The sequence below is a fragment of the Pipistrellus hanaki genome (genome assembly GCF_964339955.1).
Source record: "Pipistrellus hanaki genome assembly, chromosome: 13".
In the NCBI taxonomy this organism is placed as follows: Eukaryota; Metazoa; Chordata; class Mammalia; order Chiroptera; family Vespertilionidae; genus Pipistrellus; species Pipistrellus hanaki.
Window position 1 is genome coordinate 36,221,530 of NC_140515.1, and position 26,501 is coordinate 36,248,030.

At 42.6% G+C, this 26,501-nt stretch overlaps 1 protein-coding gene across 3 annotated transcripts in view; it reads right to left on the bottom strand.

Moving 5' to 3' along the window:
- TMEM108 (transmembrane protein 108) overlaps positions 1–26,501 on the bottom strand; it is a 381,245-nt gene that overhangs the window by 214,805 nt on the left and 139,939 nt on the right. For 2 of the 3 annotated variants that reach the window (XM_084902143.1, XM_084902141.1), the window contains exons 1-2: positions 20,505–20,598; positions 13,374–13,488 (exon numbers count right to left, since the gene is read on the bottom strand). The gene's annotated coding sequence lies outside the window, so the exon portion shown is untranslated. Of the gene's footprint in view, positions 1–13,373; positions 13,489–20,504; positions 20,599–26,501 lie in introns of those variants that run through there. The other variant, XM_084902142.1, reaches the window with a different exon arrangement.

A 26,501-nucleotide genomic window follows, 5' to 3' on the forward strand; every position in this document is an offset into this window, starting at 1 on the left:
TCCTCTGTAGTCCTATCACCTTGTGTCACAGTGTATATATAGTTGAATTTTAATAGAAGTTACACAAAAACAATGTCCAGTCCTTTCCACCCATTGAATGTGCTGCCTTATTTAGCTGATGCTGCAAATACTTGATTAGTAGAGCCAAGCATGTTTTCAATAGTTATGATTTTAAAGAATGAGACATGCTCATTGTACGAATGTGAAACTATTTTCTATATTTGTTCCTCTGCAAACTAATGTAGAATGAAAAAGTGTTTCCCTATCATAGGACTATAAGTACAAGCATGATGCAGAATGCCCTCTGTACCTACAGGCTAAGATGGCTCCTTCTAGTGTCTCCCTTCTTGAGTATTCCACTCCCACTGCCTTGCTCTTCTTCCCATGCAGATTACATGAATCATTTGAGTAAATGTGTGAAGGGGAGTTCTCTTCACTTTCTGCCAGTTGGCATCTCTGGCTGAACCCACATATATAAAGAGGTTTGAGGAATTAGAAAAAAAAATAGCAAAAAGATTCCTTTTCATTCTCTACCCTTGAGGCTCATCTCAGAGACTCTCTTAAGTTTATTCTGAAATTTAAAAAAATTTAATAAAGTTTTTACTTCCTTATCATTTATCTTTTGGTCATTCTCAATTTCTATAAACCCTGAATCTTTAATTTTTACCTTCCTATAGGACAGTGTTTAAAATCAAGCCCTAATGAACTAGGAGGAATTTAAATAAAACTTAAAACTTATGAAGGACATGAACTATCACAGAATTGAGAGAAGCAAATAGAAAGGGGATCAGTAACTACTATAGACAGAGGTAAGGTACTAAAACATTGTATACTACTTCATAAGTAACATGGAAGGAAAATATACATAAGATTTTCTCATTATAAAAATGTAAATAGAAAGTATATTATAAAAATGTAACCTAACAATAGCTAAGCCACATGACCCAATTAAAAGCAGAAGATTAAAGTATTATTAACAACGAGTATTTTTACAGTTTTTCACGAAATGTGGAGGAGCCAGGGCAAGGTAGAAGTCTGGGTTACAGGCCAAGCTACACATGAGCTTCTGACTGGCCTTGGGCAAGTCACTTCTCTTCTCTGGTTGAAAATCCTCAGCTTAAACATCACAAGAGCCTCCTTGGACACTATGGGAGCTCCCCATGATGGGTGTCTGCAGCTCTAGGTACCTACAGCTCTCATAAGATTCTAATTACTTGTTCAATGTCTATCCTCTCCATTTGATAATAAGCTCCATGTGTAGATTCACCTCAGCTCCGCTGCTCCTTACCCAGTGCCTGGCACAAAATATTGTGAGAGAGGGATGATGAATGATGAAATAATTGAATCAAGAATTTTTTTTTAATATGATAAACTAGATGAACTTTAGGATGTGCATAGATGCTAATGTATTAAGACTGTTTCTTCCTATTGAATTCTATAAATGCTGGGGTTTAATTAGGTTAAAACATTTATGGATCACCTAAATTGAATGGGTCACATGCACGGTCTATAGGGAGAAAAAGGGTGGCCAAGGATACATGAGAATTAGGTCTTGTCCCTGCCCTTTAAAGAAATGGGTCTGGCTAGGGGAAAAATTGCCTTAAACAACTAGGACAACTTGAATGAAAGCAATGCTTCACTAATGTGATGGAGAACCTAAGTAACAGAGTGAGCAATCCAAGTAAGAGGACTTGGAAGACACTCATTTCTGAGAGAATGCTACACAGAGAGGCGTACTGACACAGCCAATGTAAGTGAGATCTGATGTTAAAGAACCTAAGTCCCTTCCATGTCCTGGTAATGAAAGGAAAGCTTGAAAGTGGAACTCATGCTCCTGAGACTGCGGGCTCTTCCCAGTGTTAACTGCAGAGGAAAGATTCAGCTCAACAGATAAAGTCAGATATGGCCAAATCAATCCCACTGCAGACTGCTTTGGAGGCATGAATAATTTGAACCCATCCTGAAAAATAAACACTACTCTGGGAGAAGCAAGCAAATGGTTATCGAATAAAAATACAAGAATGGTAAGCAAGTGAAGGTAAGGGGAATGAGTAAGAGAGGCCACAAAGAGAAACCATTGATGCAATGAAGCCTTCATATTCTGAGCTCCTGCCATGGGCCTCCCACAGTACAGGCAATGCAAAGCAAAGAGTGCAAGAGAAGCTCATGGCATGGTCCACCCTCCTAGAAGCCTCTTTCCTTAAACATGGAGAGAAATAAGTAATTGAGGGGGGAAATTCCAATAGTAACAAAGTCTCCTAGTCCCCAAATGTGGCCTCAAACTATACACCCAAAGAAGCAAAGCTGGGTAGACAGGGAGGCCTGCAGCAGAACTGTGAACTAGGGCTTTGTTCTTGGCACCTTTGGGCCTCTTCTTGTTGCCCTTCTCACCCCTCAGGAGCATTCCTCTCCCACCTTTTCCACTCTAGTGAAGAGGGCTAGCAGGCATGAGAGAGCAGCCACACTTAGCGCCCTGCCCTTTAGCCAAACAAAGACAGGAAGGGAACCCTAGACAAAATACTGTGATGGATTTTTTTTGTACCATAAATACTCTCATGTCTTTGTAGATATTTCCCTCTAAAGCCACAGGCAAAAAGAGAGGAACCACAAAATTTGGACAACTGGTAAGGGTACAATGTGGCAGAGAGAGCACATCTGGCTGCAGCAGGATTCTGAGGGCTGAGCAAGAAGGCACATGTGAGTCTTTTTTCCTTCCCCAGGAGCAAACCCACAGAGGGGCTGCCAGTCCTTCCCAGACAGGGCCCAATCCCCACAGCTTCTCTTCCTAAATTCTGAAAAAACAGAGGAGAGCTTCCAGGGCAGGAAATGAAGGATTATTTAAAAACTAGAGGCCCTGTAGACGAAACGCATGCTTGGGGTTGGGGGTCCCCTCACCTCGGCCTGCACCCTCTCACAGTCCAGGAGCCTTTGGGGAATGTCCTAAGTGGGGAGTCAGACATCACCCTCACAGTCTGGGACCCCTCGCTTCTTACCACTCCCCTTGCGTGCTGTTCCTTACTGCTCGGCTCACTGCTCCTTAGTGCTGCCTCGGAGGCAGGAGAGGCTCCTGCCACGGCTGCTGCACTTGCCAGCCATGATCCCGGCTTCTGGCTGAGGGATGCTCCCCCTGGGGGAGCATACTGACCACTAGGTGCAGCTGCTGTCTTGAGTGTCTGCCCCCTGGTGGTCAGTACACATCATAGCGACCGGTCGTTTTGGTCATTCCACCATAATGGTCACTTAGGTTTTTATTATATAGATTAGGGGTGTCGAACTCAATCAGAGAAGGGGCCAAAATCTAAAATCCAGCCTAAATCGCGGGCCGAATGGTTTACTGAACAGTCATAAACTGACAATGTCATAAACTGACAGCGGAGTGCAGTGATGACAGCGCGGTGCGGGCCACATTGCAAGGCCTGGCGGGCTGGATTTGGCACATGTGATATAGATGATGATGCAATAGGATATCCGACCTAATTGAAGTCAACAATTAGCCATATATATGAGATGCTATACATCTCTCCTACATTCTTTTTCTTTTCCTGGTAACTACAGTAAAACCAACAAACAAAAAAAACCCTCAAAATTAATAGGTTTTTTTTTGTTTGTTTTTTAATTCAACTTGACCAGGGGCTATATTTCTTGCTTCTTCCAACTCTGAGTAATTCCGTGAGAAAGGAGATATGGCTGAGGCCCTGGTGTTTCCTCTTCAAAAGGACTAACAAGCAACTCAGTGCACTATGGGTACCACAGTTCACCATCACGGCCCTCCCTTTTTCCAGCTGAACACACACTCAGACACGGCACTCCCTCCATCAGAGCTCACAGAGGAAAAGGCAGAGAGGTTCCTGCTGCCTATCATAAAATCTCTCCATCCAAAGAAGTTATACTAGATAATCTTTCTGATTATGAGCAAAGAAAAATCTAAATCTATCTTAACTCTTCTCCAAAAGAGGAATCTGGGAAGAACAAAATACTGTGATGGATTTTTTTTGTACCACAAATACTCTCATGTCTTTGTAGATATTTCCCTCTAAAGCCACAGGCAAAAAGAGAGGAACCACAAAATTTGGACAACTGGTAAGGGTACAATTAGCAATATACACGAACAACCCCAAAATGCAGAAAGAACCCAAACAGTTGTACTTATATCTCTCACCAATAAATTCATGAGCAAAAAGAGAGACAAAATTAATTCATTGAGAACTACACATAATAGGAAAGTATACCCATGTTAAAAACAAAAAAAAACAAAACAAAACAAATATCAAACTAGTAAATAAATACAACCATTTAAGTTATTATTTCCTTGAGTAGAAAAAAAAATTAAAGCCATATTTTGTGCATGACACAAAAAAGAAAATGGAGAAAAGGCAGAAAGAGTGAGAAGGGACAGGAGGGGTTAAGTTTTAAGAAACCAAAATTTATAGACTAACATATGGCTTAAGTCATCTGAGCAAGGGGCAGGAAACCATGATTTAAACAGTATGAACACAAGAAGCACTGATACCCTCTCAGCTACATGGCCAGAGAGGGGCAGAGCTGCCAGGAGAGTGAACCATTGTTTGAGAATACTGGCAGGTTCATTCATGCTAAACACATTATAATTGAGAATCAATATGGGGCAGAGTCTGATTCAAAAGGATTTGTCTAAGAAATCTTGTTAATGCCACACCACATTTTATTAAATCATGTTTGGAAAAAAAAAGTCTGCTCGTTGGGCCTTGGAAAACTTTGTTATAGAGAGGTATACCTTATAATGACAGCTATAATCATAGCATTCAATTTCCATGATAAACCTCACTTTACATGAGAGGAAAAAAATGCCAAGAGAATGAATTGGTGCTCAGGGTTGTATAGAGTGACCTTGAAATTGCTGTCAGTGTCTGCGGTGGGCAGATATACCAGTTCACCATGAGTATCTGTGAATATAAGTTTCACAATCACAGGTGTTTACTGGTAACATTAGTGGTATTAGGGTGTTATCAAAGAAAGATATGGTGAGAGAAGATACGAAGCATCAGGCAGAGGATGGTGAATCAAGAAGTGGGATGCAGACCAGCTCTGCAATTCTGATGTTCGACCACAGCATCAGCAAGAATGTGTGATGAGCCTGCCCACAGAGCTCTGTGCTAGACAGGCAGAAAAGTGAACATGGGCTGGAAAGCACCCTAGTGTCAAATTCATAAGTGGGTATTATGAATCCCGTTGAGGCTTAGGGAAATTAAATATTTACCCAAAGTCACATTTCTAAATATTGACAGAGGTAGGACGAAGGCAGACCTTGCTGGTAGGCCAAGGATCTATCAATGGTACCAAAGCAAACAGTCACTGAAAAGAGAGAAAGGGGCATTCTATGCAGAGAGGAGAGAATGGCACCAAGGACCAGTAGGAGTCGGGATGAGCTCACACACAGAACATCAGAAAGGAAGTTGGAGTCAGACTGTAGACAGCCTTTATGCCTGGTTAAGAGCACCTTGTCCTGCAGTCAGCTGGGAAGGACAGAAGTTGGAAATAAGGTAAAGATGTAAGCAAAGGGGTAAAGGATCTAAGCAAGGTAACAGAGTTAATAGAAAGAGGGGAAATACGGAAAGACATTTGGAAAAACACCAGAAGGAACAAAAAGTTAAAGTCAAGTACTGTTCTAACATGAATTTGGTCTCTCAAAGTAAAAGTATTATTTTCTATGTTGGGGGTCTCTAAATAATGCCCTATTGTTCAGTGGTTGGGAAATATTTTACTAATGTCAATGACAACTTATAAATTCAGAAGGGATCCAATGCACATTCTTTCCAAGTGACAAGAGACAACTTTTGACAGCGAAGAGAAGCAGATGCCTGGCTGCCCTCCTCCTTGTCCATGAAGCCTCCTTTGAGGGGCTGTGTTAAGGAATGGCCACACTTGAGGATATTACATCAGCCACAGCTTCATTTATTGGATAGGTGAAGGTTAAGATTCAATGATGGGCTTGGGACAGAAAGGGCTGGAAAGGACTTATCACCCCTTCCCTGTGGCTCAGGAAAGAACAGAGCAGTTCACTACGGTTGGAGGTTTTAGTCCTGCCCTCAAGCATCTGTATCCATAATCCTTGTCCCCTGCTCCCCCTTGCCCCTCTGCACATTTATTCCCCAAGTAACCTCACAGGGAGTGGCCTGTGACAGGACACAATCCCAGGATTCAGGACCCTGGGCTCTCAGCCATTTCTAGAATCACTTTATACCCTGGAGAGAGCAATGGTCTTTACTGCTGCTACAGAATCTTCATGAAGGCACTGCAAATTAATTCCTGGTTCTATGGGAACAAATCACTTTATTTTTGTAAAAAAAAATAAAAATCCATATGAACAAATTTGAGTTATTTTAGTTTCAGTTTATACTGTAAGATAAGTCCTTCTTTAAAATTAAAATTGAAGATTTTAATCTGGCAATATGAGGTTCTCTATATACACACAAATCTTCCTGTTCAGGAGAAACACAAATCCATGCCTCTTTCAACAAAAGCTCCATCTCGCTAAGGAAATACTGATTCTCTGTATGTGGCCCCATTTACTTGATAAATATGAGAGCCTTAAATGAACTTGGTGAACAGATGGGCTGTCTGTGCTGCCACAGAACACACCACTCACAGCTGTGCGGGTCCCCGGAGCGGGACCATCATTCTCACCCTGACACAGACTCGTAACTAAGGACAGAGCCTTCTGCAATATGAGAATGCATTTGTTTGTAAAGCCACAATCATTGGTTCAAATGAAACGGACTCTCCAAAGTCAGGGATAAATATACAAAACACACTATACCACAAAACATCTTTAAGTCTCTTTTATAAGGCAGTAATCCCTCAAATGACAACATCTATGTGGAATTTATTTTGGAGCAATAAGCCAAGTTATTTTCCTTTGTCAGAACTGGACTCTTATAAACCCAGCTGTTGAATAACACTTGTCGGAGATGTCAAAACGTCTTTCAACATTCAGACAGCCACCTAAGCCATTATTCCTATGGGATACATGGGTGGTGGAGAGAATCGCATTTGACAGACACAAAATATAAGACAGTTATAGAAAAAAACACAACGTTGCATTTCCCAATCATCTAAGCCCAGCAATTTCCCTACCACTCTGCACTGGGATGCAGCCAGGGTTTTCAAAGGATAGATGCAGGCTTTTTCACAATTCTATGGGACACGTAGGCTTTGCAAATAATCCTCCAATTCTTTATGATACACATGACCGACAAATACTGTTTATGTTGATCCCAGGGGTTAAGAAGTCAAGGTCCTTACACTACAGAGGTCTCATGTCCCATCAGTCTACCCCACCATTGCTCCCAGCCTTACTAAAGCAAGCAACCTGAGGATATAGCTGTTTGGACCACAAAGGGGCATCAGCACCCCTAAGATTGCCTGGTATGAGACCAGTAGGGATGATACTTTGTATAGAGCTACTGTATTCCTCTTCTTCTTGGTCCATACACAGATCGTTGGTCAGGCTGTAGGGACAAGAAGTGGAAGCAGGAAGAGGACATGAGGAAAGGAGCCAAAGTGAAAATGCTGTCATGTGAATGGTTGAGAAGTAGAACACGGATTGACCAACCACTGTTAGTGCAGACACATCCTAGAGTTACAACAGATCAGGAACAGTCTTCCCGGTCCTGAGTTAGTTCCATCTCCATGAAGTCTGGCCAGAAAATGCTCTGAAAATGCCCCTGGGATTCTTCCCAACTTGCCACATGCATGGCATTTGGTTTTATTTTCTCATGCATCCTTGCTTAAGGTAACTTGAAAGAGTTTCTATTCTTGTGATAAAAGGCATACCTATGGCCCCTAGAATATAATGTCATAAAGTGTCCTTAGATCTCCCATCAGATAGCCTATACATAACTTCATACATTTAGGGGCTAATTGGCCAACATTTTCAATCACAGAGAAAGAAAAGAAATTGCTGGCAAACCCTATCTCTCTTGGATTGTCTTTAAGTCGCCCTGTTGCATTTTTTCTCTTGTAGATCACTGCCACAGGCGGACCACAATTTACTTTGAATAGATGCAAAAGATTTGTCCATGGAGACACAAGAAAACCCAGCATCCTATGGGAGCGTTAGTAGTTTTTCTACCCTCTGTGTCGCTGACAGATTCCCCTGTGGCTTCTGGGTTGATTTCAAGGCTCAGGAGCCAATATTTGCATTGGAGAAATCTGATTATTCTGGCCCCTATAGAATAGAATTGGCTCCCAGCTTTGGAAAAGGTCAGGTCATATCAGAAATTAATGAGGCAGCCCCTGGAAACACCTGAACCGTCTCCAATTCTACAATAATTACTTCTCCCTCCCAAAAAAAGGACACCACTCATTTTTCTATCAGCCAGTGATTCTCAATAGGAGATACTTGGAAATATGGGGGAGGGAAGACAAGTTGGTTGACTCATGACTCAGAGAAATATGGCATTTAGTGACTAGGGATGCTAAGCACAGTAGAATGTACAGGAAAGGTCCACACAATGATGAGTCAGTCTATCAAATGATGCTGCACCATTTTATCAAAATGCTAATAACACCTCCCCTGAGAAACACTGAGTCCCCTCATTTGGGGAAGACAAAAGCAGGAAAGAAAGGCAAACTGAAGAGAGGAGGGCAGTAAGAGGACAGGCAATGCACCCCAGCAGAAGTGAGGTCATCAAGTGAAGGTTATCCAAAGATTAGTCTCAGCCCCCATCCAGCCCCGGCCCCTCACCTCCAGTGATAATACTCATGGCACATAAACTCCTTATTCTCATTCCCTCTACTACACAAAACAATCTTGGACTCAGATTTAAATTACATCTTTTAAAAATTGTCTTTATTTCCACATCTTTTCATCTGCTCTAATTATGACAGTTTCTGAGCAACTAACTATTGGTAATAATAATAGATAATATCAACTAAAAATTCTTCCATGTTGCTCAAGGGCTTAATTACTAAATCTGTGCTGTAATAAGGAAAATTTGCTTTAGAGACTAATTCCTTAGGGGATAATTCTTCAGAGATTATTCTGCTGAATTAATACCCTCTTATGAAACACTGTTTGAGCATGCTGGGACTTGGAAGAAGGGGGAGTGAAAATTCTCTTGCCACCTCCCAGACTCTTTGTTAAGCTCTAGGCAGTAACGGGAGAGACTTACTGCACAAACAAGCTTCACCACCAAGGGTCAGGGCATGGAGAGACCAAATGGAAAGAGACAGCTCAGCAGCCTTGGATTAAAGGGCAAATATTTTAGAAGCACTACACTCGATTATGTCAGAGAGACAGGCTTATGGCACTTTCTGTAACAGATGCCGCAGAGCAAGGTAAAAGGTTCAGCAAGACATACAGACTGAAAAGCTCCCCAGGATGGAGCTGCCCAAAATGCAATTCTGTTTAAAATGAGTTGAGGTCTTGTTATAACAAGAGCACACTATCACCACAGATGCGGGATTCCATGAAATAAGGTCCTTACAGACTAACGCAATGCTGTCCAATAGGTCTTCCTCTGATTATGGACAAGCTCTGTGTCTCTGCTGTCCCGTAGGGTAGCCACTAACCGCATGGGGCTACAGAGCACATGAAAAGTGGATAGTGCAAATGAAAAAGTGAATTTCTAATTTTATTTAATATTAATTAATTTAAATAAAAACAGATCCATGTGGCTAGTGGCTCCTGTCTTGGACAATGCAGGAAAAGGCTTAGACCATGGTTTGGGAAAATGATCTAAGAGGCTATCACAAATAAATAAATAAATAAATAAATAAATAAATAAATAAATAAAATGTTATGTTACATATCCTCTAATTGCCCAGAAAAGTACTTTCTCAGTACCCTTCCCATCACAAACATCAGAAACCACAAGAGCAGTGGTTCTCAACTTTATATACCCATCAGAATAACCTGGAGGTCTTGTTAACGAGTTAACTGCCACAAGTTCAAAACGAAAATCTTCCTTGCTTTTAGACGTTTATGGCGTACAAAGGGTTAAAACACTGATTATTAGGCTCATTTCCAGATTCTGATTCAGTAGGTCTAAACATTTCAAGCAAGTACCCAGGTGATTCTGATGGCCCAGGGCCACACTCTGAGTAGCACTAGGATAAAAACGTTAACATATAGACATCAGCCTACTTCTATCAAAATGGAGCTTCCTTCCTTTGTCACTCCGCTGCTAAATTGAATTGTTTCCTTTTTTAAGGTACACAGAATCCTCTCAAACATTCTTACAAGGTTTGCTTAAGAACTATGACGCTAAATGTATGACAGATTGTAAATAAATAAGACTCCACATAGTAAACCCACCACAGGGCCCATTTGTTGTAAATTTTGTGAGTGTGTCTAGTAATTATAAGGATTAGATACTCAGAAAGGCTCAGAAACCTTCCAGGACAGCTTACATCTAATCCCTGCGCTGGCTCCGTTTTAAATTCCAACTGAGTCTTTCTATTACAATAATATGATGCTTCAGGTCTCAGTCAGGGTTATGCCCTCCTTCACCATCCCGACACTGAGTAATATAAGAGTATCAAAAGAACACATGTCACATGAAAGCATGTTATTTATCATTAAAAGGGCACATGTTGAAGATACCCTTTCCATATTTCCAAAGAAGAGAAGAAACAAACGTAAAAAAGTTCTAGAATGAAAACAGATTTCGCCAAACATTCTCTGGTCTTTATTATATTACCTGCAAAACCTATTCTAGGATCAGTAATCATTCGGGAGGATCTTCTTCTTTTGGGGGTTACTTCTTTATGGCCTTTGGTCTAATTATATCTGAATCTCTTAAACTCTAAAAGACCACCCTATTAAAAGTAATTTCCTTGACTGATCTTCTGAATAGCCTTCTTTCTGCCTCCTCCACTCTCCCATTTTTAACTTTCCATCAGAAAATATTGTTGCAATAAAATAGGACATGAAGTCTTCAAATAAAAATCAGAATCCAGGACTGTGCATCCTCTCCCAAGGCACTAACCCTTTGCCCTTCTTCAGACTCCATGCTGCCTCCACAAGGAGGGATCCTTGGGTCCTGGAAATCTGGGGAGCCAGGTATTGTTTCTTCATATTTATAGAGCTCCCAAGTAGTCACACAGTGATCTCTGCATATCACTTTCTTTGACTATTGAGTCATTAATACTGTGTCTATTTTACAGGTAGGAAAGCTGTAGAAAAATGAGGCTAAATGATTAAAATACCATTCCAGGAAAACACAGAGCAAGATTAAATTGCTGGGTTATTGCAGCAGTGGTTCTCAACCAGGGGCCACTTTTGGCAACATCTGAGGACATTTGTGATTGTCGTGATTGTGCAGGAGGCACTACTGGCATCTATAATAGTAGGTAGAGGCCACGGATGCTGCTACACATGTTATAATGCACAGGGCAGCCCCCCACAACACACTGCCTAGCTCAGAATGTCAACAGAGCTGAGAATGGGAACACCTGACTCTCTGGCATGTCAAACAGTATTTTCTTTGGCCCACAAATCAATAGTTAATGAACGGCTCCATCTACAATTTGATCCTTGTCCAGTATTTACACAGAAACAGGCCAGTTGAGTGCTATTTTGGCATGCTATATTTTTTAGTTACTTTTAAAATAGAAGATACAGTCAACTCTCCATATCCATGGGTTGCATATCCAATCAACCACGGATTAAAAATATTCAGATTAAAAAATTTCCACAAATATGAAAAACAAACAAACTTGAATTTGGCACGCATTGAGCACCACTTTGATTCCACAGAAATAAAGTGCTAGACACACCTTGCTATAGCCTATATGCAAATATAGGTCAGATGCAAATACTATGCTATTGTACTTATATAAGGGACTTGAGCATCCATGGATTTGGATATCTGAGGGGGTCCTGGAACAAATCCCTCCAGATACTGAGGAATGACTGCACATGGGAGCCACAGAGGAAATGAGGAAAGATACCAAAGTCTGGCTCCTTTCCGTTCAGGAGAAAACCTAGAAAAGACCAGGCCCTTTCCTTAGCAACCTCCAGGCCCTGAGCTATAGTCTGTATCTGGCTGCTCACCTAGATTCACCCTGCAGCTGCCTTTTCTCTGCTTTGTTTATATCTCTGAGCACATGCATCACTCCAGAGCAGTGACGGTATGCTTATGGGAATCTCCAGAGAGCTACTGCCCCTAATTGTCTATTTTGTTCGGTAAATTGTACTCATTACTGAACCACGCGAGGCACCAATGGACAAGAGCCTTTCTGGCAGCCCTCTGTCTGAGTCTGGGTAATGGGACATTATCTGACAAGGGCTCCACAGTATTGAACAAAGCTGCTTAAATAACCCTCTGTCCAGTTTTTCAGCTGAGTATTTCTATTTAACCCCTGTCCCTCCTTCCCAACCATCCTTATATCTGCTTAGATTCGTATTAATTATACTTTTCTCTTTAAGAAGTCTAGTTTTAATTTAAGCACCAGAAGATAAACTCAGAAAGGATGTGATACCTTTCCACCTCTCTATCCAGGACTTCCACCTAGACTCTGAAAATCTTTTTTTTTTTTTAAATATATATTTTATTGCACAGAGAGGAAGAGAGAGGGATAAAGAGCTAGAAACATTGATGAGAGAGAAACATGGATTAGCTGCCTCTTGCACACCCCCTACTAGGGATTTGCCCGCAACCAAGGTACATGCCCTTGACCAGAATCGTACCCGGAACCTTTCAGTCCGCAGGCTGACGCTCTATCCACTGAGCCAAACCGGTTTTGGCGACTCTGAAAATCTTCAGCACAAATGAAACCCCCAATCTGGATTTAGTTATAGGGCTCCCAATGCCCACATCCATTGCCATAGGGACTGCAAACAGAAGAGGAATGAATGGACATGTGACTTCCAGTAACACTGGATAAGGTAAAATAGAACGGGCAGAACCATATGCTTGGCGATTGCCATTATCTACCAAACATGAAATCATCAACTCTCTGGTAAGCTGTCTTTCCTCCCGGAAAAAATGACTGATGAAGGAAAAATCAAGCAAAGTGATCCATGAAGAAGGAGGATGCTGAGAGAGGAGAACACGAGCCCACAGAATTAACACTATGAGAGAACGAAAGACAATCAGGCCTAGTTTCCTTCTCAAGAAGGGCCCAACACACCTCCCCACACATGTACATCCCAGCCCATACAAACTCACTAAAATTTATTGTGTTGAGATATTTCTATGCATAGATCCCATTCAATCACCATGATCATGGTTTTCTCTTCATAACTGTTGATTTTTTTCACTGTGTCCATGAATTGAATCAATAAAGGTTTTGAGAACCTTCGATTACAGGTCCCACTGGACTGACTCCAACTAACCATTGAGACAGTAAAACCAGAGAAACGGTGGCAGAGAGTGCCTTTGACTTACCCTGGAGTAGAGGGTGTGAGAGCCTTCAAACACACTTACATCCTCATGACCCATCAGTTCTGCTGCTTTTCACCACTCACTTCTGCATGTTGGACTGCAACTGATGAATCACCAACTGCCAATGACAAAAATGAATGAATGCATTAGACCTGTGGTCGGCAAACTGTAGCTCGTGAGCCATATGTGGCTCTTTGGCCCCCTTGAGTGTGGCTCTTCCACAAAATACCATGGCCTGGGTGAGTCTGTTTTGAAGAAGTGGCGTTAGAAGAAGTTTAAGTTTAAAAAATGTGGCTCTCAAAAGAAATTTCAATCTTTGTACTGTTGATAGTTAGCTCTGTTGACTAATGAGTTTGCCGACCACTGCTTAGACCAAAAGACCAATAACTTCAGGCCCCCATCCACTGCTCAAGTGAATTTGTTAAAGTAGGTTGAGTGCTTAACATAGACCCCAAAACATGTAATGGCTCAAATTTAAAAAACAACAACACTTTGTTCGTAGTTCTTCCTTACATACTGGACAGGTAAACAGGCCAGCCAATGGACTGAGCCTCCCTGTTCAGTGATCTAGGCACCCAGGCTGACAAAAGTCCTTCCATCTTTAAAACATGATTTCCAAGTTTGCCCTAGGGTCCTTTCCACTCCAGCCTGTGACCTCAGATTTAGAGTTCTGGGTGAGACACTGACTGGTTATTTAACAAAAAAGTCGCTGTTTCCTGACTTCCTTATCTGTAAAATACCCTGCTTCCCAAGGGGTCAGTATGAGACTCAAAAACGAGACCTACCACCCTTCACTACAATAAGCAGGCAGAGCACCTGGCCTCTTGATAAAATGCAGATTCTGATTCGGTAGGTTCTGGGTGAAGCCTGATATTCTGATTGCTAACAAGCTCTCAGATACCAGTGCTGCTCTCGGACCACACTTTAAGTAGAAAAGAGAGGAAGAACTAGAGAACATTTTTCTAAACCACAAAGTGATTTTCAGATATAAAGAATGATTATCCTGGCACCAGCTGTGATTATAAATGAATTCCCACCCAGCCAGCATGTTTAAGACATGGTTAGTCTAGGTTCCAATGAGAATTTCACAGTCACAGGACTTAGAACTTCAAAGAATTTCAGTGGTCACTGTTCTTTTCTTATGTTTTTCCAGACAAGGAAGCAAACTCAGAGAAGTCAATGATGCCTCTCAAATCTCACAATAACTCAGTGAACTGGGACCAGAATCCATCAAGTTGACATCTTCCTGTTATTACATAAACTCAATTGGCAACAATCTTCTGAAGAAGAAAGGATAATTTTTATTCTTCTTCTAAATCAAGAACAAATACTACTCTGACCCATATCCAAAAAAGTACCAGAAGGTGGCATTCACCAACTTGGGTCACCACAGTACCAAATGTCAGCAACCTGACACAGGACAGACATCAAGAGATGTTCAGGAAAGTGATCTTCAAAATGTAGTGATATCCAAAGTTATGTCTCACTTGTCCAAAAGGTGACTTGAACACAAATTGACTTCTGTATACCTTCGGGGGGGGGGGGGGGGGAAACAACAATTTTTATTTTCAACATATACAAATTCTGAGTCACTCCTATTTGGGAACAATTTGAAAAAGAGAGAACCTGGGGATCAAACAGAAAGGGAGATAAAATAATTCATCAAGCAGGAGCAGTGGTTTTTGTGGCAAACCCTAGGGGTAAATAAAGGAATCCTGAGATCTTTTATCCCTGGCATGTAAATCATTTTGCATCTCTGAGATCATGGTGAGTCCTAGAAAGTAAACTGTCAGGGCCTCAGAAGTGAAAGAGAGGAGTCAAAAACTCTTAAGTCATAAGTCAGAAAGGCACTGATTTACCTGGAAATCAAAGCAGATTGGGAAAGAAGGGAGGCTCATAGTAGGCATGTCATCTCTAATAAAGCAATGTGAATTTAAAAGTATTTTGGGAAATGAAGAGAAGTAGCTATTGAGAAAGAGATGATAAATGGAAATCAATACTTACATATCCACTATCAATTTAAGATGGTGAAGTGCTATTGCTAGCATCCTCATTTAGTGAGCAATTTTAAACATTTTAATAAAAGTAAAATGTTCTAACAAGTTTGACAGCTTACTTCTGTATTCCAACCCCAAACCCTCTTCCACCTTAATTTCTTCAGCACCTCAAAAATTCTCCCATCCTGGCAAATTTCCAGAACCTACTGTAGAATTTTTACCTCATTTTTTGTGCCACAGTCCCCTTTGGCAACCTGTGGAAATCTAAGAACCACCTCTAAATAATGTGTGAAATGTATGGAGAAAATATGTATGATTACAAAGAAAGTCAATTGTACAGAAATACTCTCCTATCCACACAGCCCTCAGAGCTCCAAGGACCCCCACTTAAGAACATCTGATTAGGGAATAACTCTTCCAGGATGATGAAAGCTCTTTCTTATGGGAAATTTTATGCAGAAAAGTTTTAAAAAACCCAAAGATGTATAGTACAGAATCCTGCTCAGGATTAGTCAGTGAATAAAAGAATGAGCCACATAGAGAAGTCTGACCTTGAATGTCTACCCAAACTCAACACTATTTTTGCTGTGGCTTTAAAATCCTACACTAAGTATTTACTCAGGATTTTTTTTTTTTTTTTTTTTTGGCACCTGCCATCAGTACACAGAATCAGTATATAGATTCTGTGTACTGATGGCAGGTGAAGAAAGGCAACATTGGAGAAGGGAATTCAGGCAAACCCTTGCTTGGTCCTAATTCTCTAACCAGTTCTCTGCCATTAACTAGCTCTATTAGCTTGGTCAAGCCACTCAGTTCTGAGTTGAACGTCCCTGTCTATACAATGAGAAGGTTGAGTTAAACCATCTCTAGGACTTCTTAAGACTCTGAATTATTAAGACTCTAAGACAATGCACAATAATTTCTCTGAGAAGAAATATTAGTGAGATTTCTTGTTTTTGTTCTATGTTCACAATACGAAAATACATTCTGGATGAGAATTTTTCAGAGCCTTCAGAAATACCTTATGCAAATCACCTAGCCATAGAATTTTCGACTTGGAAGAAATTTTCAGAGCCTTCACCAAACCCAGTGAGCAGATGAGAAAACTGAGGTTCAGAGAGGCAAGAAGATTGACTTGAGGTCACGTAATGAGGGAATGCGAACAGACTGTTGCGACTACTGCCATTTAGCCCGGGCAGCATTTTAGGATTAGGCGTTGGTAGTACAAACCAGCTCATCAGTTCACTTGAAGAGAGGCAGAAATAAACCTCAAATAAGCTGAGCTATGGGAGAACTGCACGAGGAAGCAGGTGACTGGGGTGCTGACACTCAGCAGCAGTGCCCTATTGCACAGATGGGGTCAAAGCTGAGGCTCTCGTAGACTCTGTAACATCACTGGCAACATCACGCATCTCCCTCAAATACCAGGGCCGCAAAGTCCATTTCAAAGAACCATCAATTACAAGGAATATAGAATAACTTTTTCAAAAGAGGGGGATGGGTGAATGAACTCTGGCTAATGAGGTCAATAAAACCAAAGTTCAAGAGTTGGATTGTTAATACATTTTTGAAAAGACAACATCAGTTAAGAATATCTAAAACAGCCGAAGCCGGTTTGGCTCAGTGGTAGAGCGTCAGCCTTCGGACTGAAGGGTCCCAGGTTTGATTCTGGTCAAGGGCATGTAACTTGGTTGCGGGTACATCCCCAGTAGGGGGTGTGCAAGAGGCAGCTGATCAATGTTTCTCTCTCATTAATGTTTCTAACTCTCTATCCCTCTCTCTTTCTCTCTATAAAAAATCAATAAAATATATTTTAAAAATAATAAAATAAAATGTAAAAATTCCTAACAAGTATTTTAAGAAGAAACGGATTCCGAATAATTTTGACCTATCTTCTGCGGACACCACGAAGAATAGTAACTACTTAGCCAGCATTATTTTTACTTACTAATACCCTCACCACTATCTTCAGAGCATGTAATGATCAGCTGTTGGTCAGTTTTAAAAGTCATCTCCACAGTCCAAGAGTGTCGACTAGTTTTACATGTGAAGAATTACTGACTATGAAATTGTTGGAAATTCTGATCTAATTATGATTCCAACCTCATTCAATTAACCAAAAAAGATATCTGCCACATGCTTTTAAAACCGGCACTACACTGGGTGCTCATCAGTTTACCCTTTGCCTTCTCTCCTAGGACACATATATACAACCAGCAAAGCAATCACACCCACCCCTCAATTCCCCACAACAGACATTATTCCTACCTTATATAAATAGTTCGAACTTTTTTTTTTTTTTTTTGATTCTCTTTGACTAAGAGCTGACACAGCCTTTCAAAATCTTCTAGACTGGAGGCCACACACCGCAGGTTTGCCAGCTCCGTAGTTCAGCTCCTCCAGGAATTCCCAGAGGCAGCAGTGCCACCTCCTGGTAGGGACGGAGCAACTTGTTTTCTGGAAGCCCTTGAGTGACATGAGCCAAGGACCCGAAAGAATGGCAGCCTAGATCCGTGCCTTTGTGAGCCTTTCCTTTCCACAGCACATTACAAGCATAACTGATGCTTATGACCCGGGCCACAGAACCTCCGCAGGAGACTCGTTCGCGAAAGGCAGGTCTTCTGGAAGCCACCCGAAGCCCAGCTGGGCTGGCCAGTAAATGAGGCAGCTCTGCCTGGAAATGCCTCCTCCAGGCTCCAAAGGCAAGCAGCAGAGCCTCACTGAATTAAACATTCCCCGGCTCTCCTTTGCCCCCAGTGCTCTCTATCAGATGATCTCACCCAGGGCCCCACCTGTGGCAGTGCGATTCCGCTCTCTCTTACAGCCTGTGTCCCAGGGAAGGCCCTCAGACGCTTCTCAACGTGAAGGCTCTTATAGTCACACAATGTGACACAGATCCCGCTCAAAGGACACTACTGCTTAGGCATGCAGGTCGGGCTCTAATCTCTCTCATTCACTCTCCATCCTCCCCGTCCCTGACCCAGGGGACAGAAACGACGGAGAGGAAATGATTTTGTTGTTGCTCTGAAAGCAACACGAGAGGGCTTTTATTGAATCAGAGAATAAAGCCTTGTCCTGTAGGTCACCGAGGTGCGTTGCTTCCTTCAGAATGAACTAAGCCTGCCAATCTCCCTGTTTTCCCCTGGGTAACCTAATAAGTGTTCCTCAACCTTTTCAAAACCCCTGCCTCCCTTCCACAGGCTGAACATAAATACCGCATGCCCTCTGTGCAGTTTATATGAACAAAGATGACATTTAAGAAAAACATGGAAGCATACCTTTCAAACTGTATCACCTACCCCACATTCAGATTTCCTTCCTCCCCCCACCCCCTACCCCCTTCGTATACCAGCTAAAAAAACAAATCACTGACAATTTTTTAAAGCATCCCCATTAATTTGCTTTATGCTCCAATCTCTCGACATATACTTCACTCGGGTTATTTGTCCTATTCCCGACAAGCTTTGCAGCAACTTCTCCTACTTTCATTCACCTCAGCAAAATCACCAAAAGTTGATTTGCTGTAACTGATAAATGCTAGGTCTGACTTACCCCCTAACAGATTTAACTATTCCCTCTTCCCTTCGCGTTAACTTGCCAAGTAAATTAATTTCTCAGCATGTGTAGACATTTCACCGGCGTGAGTACCTTTGATGTATGAAAAATCGCATTGTTTCCCCAAAACACCAAACTTTGTACAGGGAAGGTAAGAAGAGTAAGTAATAAAGGGGGTTTAAAACAGTATTGGGATGTCTTGGAGAAAAAGCAGGTAAAAAGATTCTTGTCCACCTATGCCAGACTAAGTTCTAAGTGGATTACAGTGACACTCTAGAACACAGTAAAATCTTCCGAATGACAGTTAGTAGAACCATTTCTTACTGAATAGACTATGTACTATTGATAGATACATCGACTAAATTAACACACTAGTTAACCAGTGGAAAAGGGAATGAACTTTATATATTCCACCGTGGGAAGCACAGCATGCCCTTGCTACTGCAGATCTGGGGGGGGGGGAGAGGAAAGTGAGGCAAGAGGATGCCATGCACACACCCTCCCTTTTTAAAGTAAGACTTTTAAAAAGACATCCCCACCCCACAGCACGCACACCGCTTCTGGTCTTCCTTAAACACGCACTTTTCCAAGAATGAAGGAGGTCTGAAGACGTGTAATTTAGACCCTGCCTTCCCTTCTCCCTACAGGCCATTAACACTGAAAATAATTACTCGCTTGGCCAGCCCCAGAAAAACCTCCGTTTACAGAGATTACCACCCCTTCCCCCGACTCGCCCTGTCTTCTTCAAGAATCTCCGTGTGACCGGCTGGTCTGCAGTTCACTGCAGGCATCTCCCTCCATACAATTCCCCAATCATCAGTGTCACTGTCACTGTCATTCCTTTTTGTAGCCTCTCCTATACACTTGCTCTATCAGTAGTAACCCAACTGCTTAATTTTTTTTTTCCTTTTTCCTCCTCTTAGCGACTATCTGGATTCCTCGGGCAGGTTTCAAGCCTTCGGTTCCCCTGCAACTCCGGGGTGAGCGCTCGCGGGCAGGTCCAGGGAAGCCTCTGGAGGGGCAGCCCGGGCTGGGGGCACCGGTCCTGCCCCCAGCTCGCCCGCACGGCTGCCTTAGGAATTCGGCTTCGCCCGTCACCGGGTTAGTTCGAGTCCCGCGGCTTGGCCAAAGTGACACTACGTTTTTGTGGGGTTTTTTTCCTCTCTCTCTCTCTCCCCGCTCGCACGTGTGGCAGGTCCCACTGCAGGAAAGCCATCTGCCCCCGGTCCCGCGCCCGGGACGCTCCCACCCCAACACCTTCCCCCTGGACCCGGGGAGGGAGCCGATCGCAGCATCCCTCCGGGCGGGGAACAAAGGCGGAGGAGAGACTGCCAGGTGGGCAGCGACCCACGGCGGACCAGTCCCCACGGAGAGAAGAATGGGGAGGTGCATGAGAGGATAGGAGAAGGGAAACCGAGGCACCGAGGGGGGTGGTGGCGGAGCCGGGGTCTGCATCTTCCCCTAGCGGTGCTCCTCGGGCGGGCGGATCCCAGATCGCTCCCCCGCCAGCCCAGCCCTACCCGTCCCGCTCGCCGGCATCCGGCCTCGGACAGGCTGGGGGCCGCCCCGCGGCAGCGCTCACCTCGGGACAAGCGCTCCGGCTCCTCCGACGGCTCCGGAGAAAGCCCGCCGCACGCGCACGCGCACTCGCGTCCTCGCGCCTTCACGCCCCCGCGCGCGCGCGCGCGCGCGCCTCGGAGACCAGCCTGTCCGTCAGCGTCCGCGAGAGCCAATCCGGTAGTGCGGGAGGCCCAGCGCCGGTCACGTGGTCGGTGCAGCCAATCACCGAGTGTCCTCGGCAGCAGCCTCTCCGATGTCCCTGGAGGTTGGGTTGCTACCCAGTGGAGCCGGTGCGAGGCAGGCACAAAGGGTTGGGTCTCTGTTTTGGAGGGACGGAGGGGGGGGGGGGATGGGGGTCTGAGTGGCGCTGGATGGATCAACTACTAGATGAACTGATATGTCAAATTCTAGATGTGCATGGGACTTACCTGGGTATCTTGTTCAAAGGAGGATTCTGATCCAGTAAGTCTGGGATGGGACTTGCTCACAGTTAGATGATGCTCCTGGTCTGAGGACCACTTTTTTTTTTTTTAATATATATTTTATAGATTTTTTACAGAGAGGAAGAGAGAGGGATAGAGAGCTAGAAACATCGATGAGAGAGAATCATCAGTCAGCTGCCTCTTGCACACCCCCTAATGGGGATGTGCTCGCAACCCAGGTACATGCCCTGACCAAAATCGAACCTGGGACCTTTCAGTCCTAAGGCCAAAGCTCTATCCAAGGAGCCAAACCAGTTTCGGCTGACGACCACCCTTTGAACGGCAATATTTTAAGGGCACCTGCCGGAAAATGATGGTGATAGCCCCTGCTTCCTGTTATCTCCAAGTTTCCAGATTTTTTTCCCTTCTTTGTGTGATGGACTGCATTCCAGTGACTTAACTAAAGATGGGGTACTTTGGTGACGCTCATAGTTTGGGCATCAGCTGAGGGAAGGTGTGTTTAGTTTCCACATCTACCCATCTTTAGTCTATGGGGCTTGGAGTGTGGAAACTAGAAGTGGGGACTGCATGCTCCTCCTAGAGAACACCAGGTCACCCCAAAGCATGGAGCACATGCCTCTGAGTGCCACCGGGCTATATATACTCTTGGCCAGAGAGAAGCAACAGAAGTGGTTTCTGGAAACGTACAATCTGTTGTAGAACTACACTGGCAAACTTAGAAAGAAGCATATAGGAAACACATGCAAAAAGCGAATGCTCTCAGCTTCTAGGGCGATTCAGGCATAAGCCAGAGAAGTTGTAAATTAATCTATTTTAGGGATCTTAAGACGTGCCCAGATATCCTCGTTAGTAATTCCAGAGTCTGGAAATCGGGAAGCCCAGTATCTCTGCCATCTCTCACACTTGACTTTAACTATTTCAGACTGGCCAGCTAGAAACTTCGTCGTCCAGCATAGTCAAGCTCTTTATTAGCCCCCCAATAGTGGACCACAGTGGCTCAAAGGTGTAAGTGCTAAATCCTTCAAAACCTCTTCAGACCAGTGGTAGAACACTGCTTCAAGCCATTTTCTCATACTATTTATAAAGGTGATCAAACTGCCACTTAGAGAAAACATCAGCCTTTCAGTGTGTCTTGGGTCTCTCTGCCTTACTAGCCCCGGAAGTAAAGCCCACTTAGCAATGGAGACATTGTTCACCACATCTCTATCAGAGGTGGCAAAGCACAAAATCAGAGCTTCAGGGAACACCCTGAACGTGGCATCACAATGGTTCTGGCTATAACAGAAGAAAAGAAATTTCTAGCCCTGGCCTTCTTGCCTCAGTGGTTAGAGCACTGGCCCGCATGCACCAAAGGGTTATGGGTTCAATTCTAGGTCAAGGACCTGTACCTGGGTTGCAAGTTGGATCCTCAGCCCCAGTCCCGGCATGTGTGGAGTGGGAGGGGCAGCTGATCAATGTGTCTCTCACATGGCTTTCTTTCTTTCTCTCTGCCCCTCCTTCCCTTTCCCTCTAAAAGTCAATGGGGGGAAATTCTTGGGTGAGAATAATCAAAACAACAACAAAGAATAAATGTCTAGTCAAGAAAAATATGTTTGAAAGTCTCAAGAAAGCTTCTTTTTCTGTCATTAAACCAGTGGTTCCCTAGTCTGACTGTACAGTCAAGCTTTTAAGAGATTTGGGGGCCCTGTGCCTAGAGTGAACCGTGGAGCCTGGGCAACTATCGGTTTAACACGTTCCACAGGTGATTTGTAGACAGCCACGCTTGAGAACACCTGCCTAAGCTGCTAGATACATGGGCTCATTCTTTAACAAGGGAAAATCACTTCCACAACACAAATCACTAATGCCATGAGGACTCTGAAAACAGAGGAAAGTGTCCACATAATTTGTGAGAATATATATTTTTAAAGGTCAAAAATAATGCAGAGACAATAAATACTCCAAAGACTATTCAGTGGAACAAATTGAAAAGCCATGTTTAATTCTAGTTGATTAAATATTTCAAAAAGAACCTGTTACCTTTGTTAACCATACCAAACTGATCAACTCTCTGGTTTATATCATCGTGTGTGTGTGTGTGTGTGTGTATGTGTGTGTGTGTAAATATATTTTCATTGATTTTTTACAGAGAGGAGGAGAGAGGGATAGAGAGTTAGAAACATCAATGAGAGAGAAACATTGATCAGTTGCCTCCTGCACACCCCCACCGGGTATGTGCCCGCAACCAAGGTACATGCCCTTGACCGGAATTGAACCTGGGACTTTTCAGTCCACAAGCCCATGCTCTGTCCACTGAGCAAAACTGTTTTTGGCTCATCACTTGTTTTAAAACCTTCCTTAACTAAAAGCTAGTTTCTGTTTGAGATTGTAGTTTTTCTCTACTTCCCAAAGTGTGTAACAGGATCACCTGGAGTACTTGTTAAAATGCAGATTCCCAGCTGCTGTCTTCTCCCCACCCCCTCCCAAACCTCCTCTAACCTCTCCTGCAAAAAGTTCAAAGCCATTGCTGATTAAAGTTGAGTCCAAGTTGTACCTCGTGAATCAGAATATCTGGATATGGTAGACAAAATTTTAAGTAAAATAGCCGCGCTGTTCGTTCAGCTTACTATACTATCTAAATAAAGGGAGTCTATTTTAAAGAATTTGAAGAAAGTCTCAATTCTCTTTATTGGGGTTTTACCAAATTATGTTATTTTGCTAAAGAAAGTGATCAATACCTGGCTCTTGGAAAGCTGTTTTTGCTCAGAATTTTTCTCTTTAGTGATAATTGCTGTAGTGATGTATGGCCTAGTTTTTAACTGAAGTAGTGAGGTCCCCTCGGACTTCTTTGCCAACAATAGCCATCTTTCTAAAAAGTAACTTTATTTGCCACATCCAAAATAGGGAAGCCCCATGGGTGAGCCTAAAAACCAGCTTTCCTCTGGCTCAAAAACACATTGAAGGGTATTTCTTAGATCACAAGATCTCACATATCTGGAGGAAATGATGAACAACATAGACTGATTAACAAAAACAGACTCAGAGAAAGAGAAGCACCGAACAGACTTTCAAACCTCAGAGGGAAAGTAGGGGAGGGTGGGAGTAAAGGGGAAGAATCAACCAAAGGACTTGTGTGCATGCATATGGGCCTGGCCAGTGGCCATGGACAACGGGGGAGGGGGGACAGGGGGGTGAGGGCATATGTAGGGAGGGGTTTGGGATGGGATTGGGGGGATGAGGACTATTATGTAATACCATAATCAATAAAAAAAAACGCATTGAAATGAGGGACACATTTTTCTCATCTTGTAAACTTATAGCTTTATCTACTGGGTAAAATAAGTAGCAGGAGCAATTAACATTTTAAAAATCCGTTTCATTGATTTTAGAGAGAAACATTAATGTGAGAGAGAAACATTCAGGTCTGTGCTCAAAGAACTTCCTGTCAAAAAGAACTTCCCAGGTCAAATGATCCCAAGTTGCACTCCCTCCTATACTGCTCCTCTCTAACCAGCCTTTTCAGCCTGGGGTCCATGAGAGTATGAAGCCCTATTACAAAAAATGATATCCATGACTGTTTTCTCCCATCGCTCAAGGATGGTACACAGCGGATATCATTCTAACTGCATTGGAAAGAAGTTAATTCACTGTATAAAAAGAGTGCTATCGGCACTGGAGCATAATTCTCTGGTAGAACTGGTAAAGAAGGGCTGCTCAATCACCCTACATTTTTCCTTAGCTCTTATCAACATACGAAAAATTATTTCTTTGTTGTCTCCCCACCCCACCTCACCCCTCACTAGAATTTAAGTCTATGAACTTTAATTCTAGTTCATGCTTACCCCCAGTGTGTAGAACTGGTACATAAAAAAGTATTTGTTGAATAAACTTCACAGAATAGGTCTGTGTGAAGGCTTCTGAACTTAAAAACTTTTCAACTGTAAAAACAATTCATGTTAAAAACTCCTTGTAGAAAAATGTATATTACAAATATTCCCACGTGAATGATGAGACAGAAATGTTAAATGTTAAATGGAAAGCTGACAACACTTGTCCACATAATAATAATGGGAGGCTTTTATGATCAAAGCACAAAGTACGAGTAAGCAATTGCTCACTCTGGATGAGAGCTGTGAGGTGGGGGCGGAGGCCTTGGGCTGGATGTTAATAAATTGAGGATGGCTTTCTAAATCCCACACAGAAGGGCAATAGAGAGAACTTTCATTCTGAACAGGTTCAGAAATGGACCCAAGAGACTGCTGTGGGTGAGCCACTAAGTAAAAATTAATAACATAATTATATTCTACATCCTGGTGGGAGAGGGGGAAAATCAAGAAACCCATCCCATACACATTAGATTTTTAAAAGGGGAAATATGATAACTGCAGGATCCATTTAGAAGACAATTGAAAGGAAGGACTTAATTCAATAACCCACAAAAAAAGTCTATGTACACCATTTCTCTGTTGTTGACTTTCCATTAAAAAACATATACCAAGAAATGAAAATAACAAGCATTAGAGGTAGGAGCTAGAAAGAGAATGCTAGAGCCATGTAAACTGACACAGAAAAAAACAACAACAAAGGTATTTCTCCCAAAATTGGTAAGGAAGTTCACATGAAGAAAATTAAGAAGCCTGATTAATTATACATGAGGAGAATAATAACTACAACAAAAGCACTTTGAAGAGCATATTGCCAGTGTCTCTGAAACCAATGGAAGGAGATTATTTTAACACATCAAGGGGAGAAAGTCACTCAAAGAATAAGTGGAATTCTTTGATCTTGGCGGGATTTGTTCAGGAATGGAAAGGTGCATATTTCACATGATGAATTATTTCCCAAAAATCAAGATACTGAAAGAATAATACAGAAACTTCTTATTCTGATATCCACAAAGATGGACTAGAACTACTCGATTGTAACAGTGACCATGTAGTCAGGATATTTTGGAAAGATGAACAAAATCAATGTGGAGCTCTGGCTGGTTTTACTAAATGGTTAGAGTATCAGCTTGTGCCCCAAAGGGTCTCCAAGTTCGATTCCCAGTGAAGGGCACCTCCCTTAGTTCCGGGTTCGCTCCCACCCTCCTTCCGGCATGTGTGGGAGGCAATCAATCATATGTCTCACACTGATGTTCTTCTCTCTCTCTCCTCTCTCTTCCTCTCTCTCTCTCTCCCTTCTTCCCTCCCTCCCTCCTTTTCACTCTCTCACTGAAAATCAATGGATGGGAAAAAATATCCTCGGGTGAGGATTAAAAAATAATAACAATCAATATGGAAAAAGCCATCAGGACTGAGAGATGGAGAATCTGCTGACTGAGATGGGTGACAAATGTGCACCTGTCACTCTTTCATGTAAAGGGATTCAAAAGAGATTTGAAAAAAAGATAACCCCAAAGATTATTTTTGTTTAAACAGTCAACATTTTTTTAAACTCTATTATAGGCTCCATGTCTTTGCCTTGACTTAACTAACTGCAATGGCTATTGTACTAGACCTGATAAAAATTATACTAGTATGTGTCCTTATTATTTCTATTGTTTCTTATCTCTCTTGACATCAATGACCACTTGTGAATTTACTGGCCAATTGCAT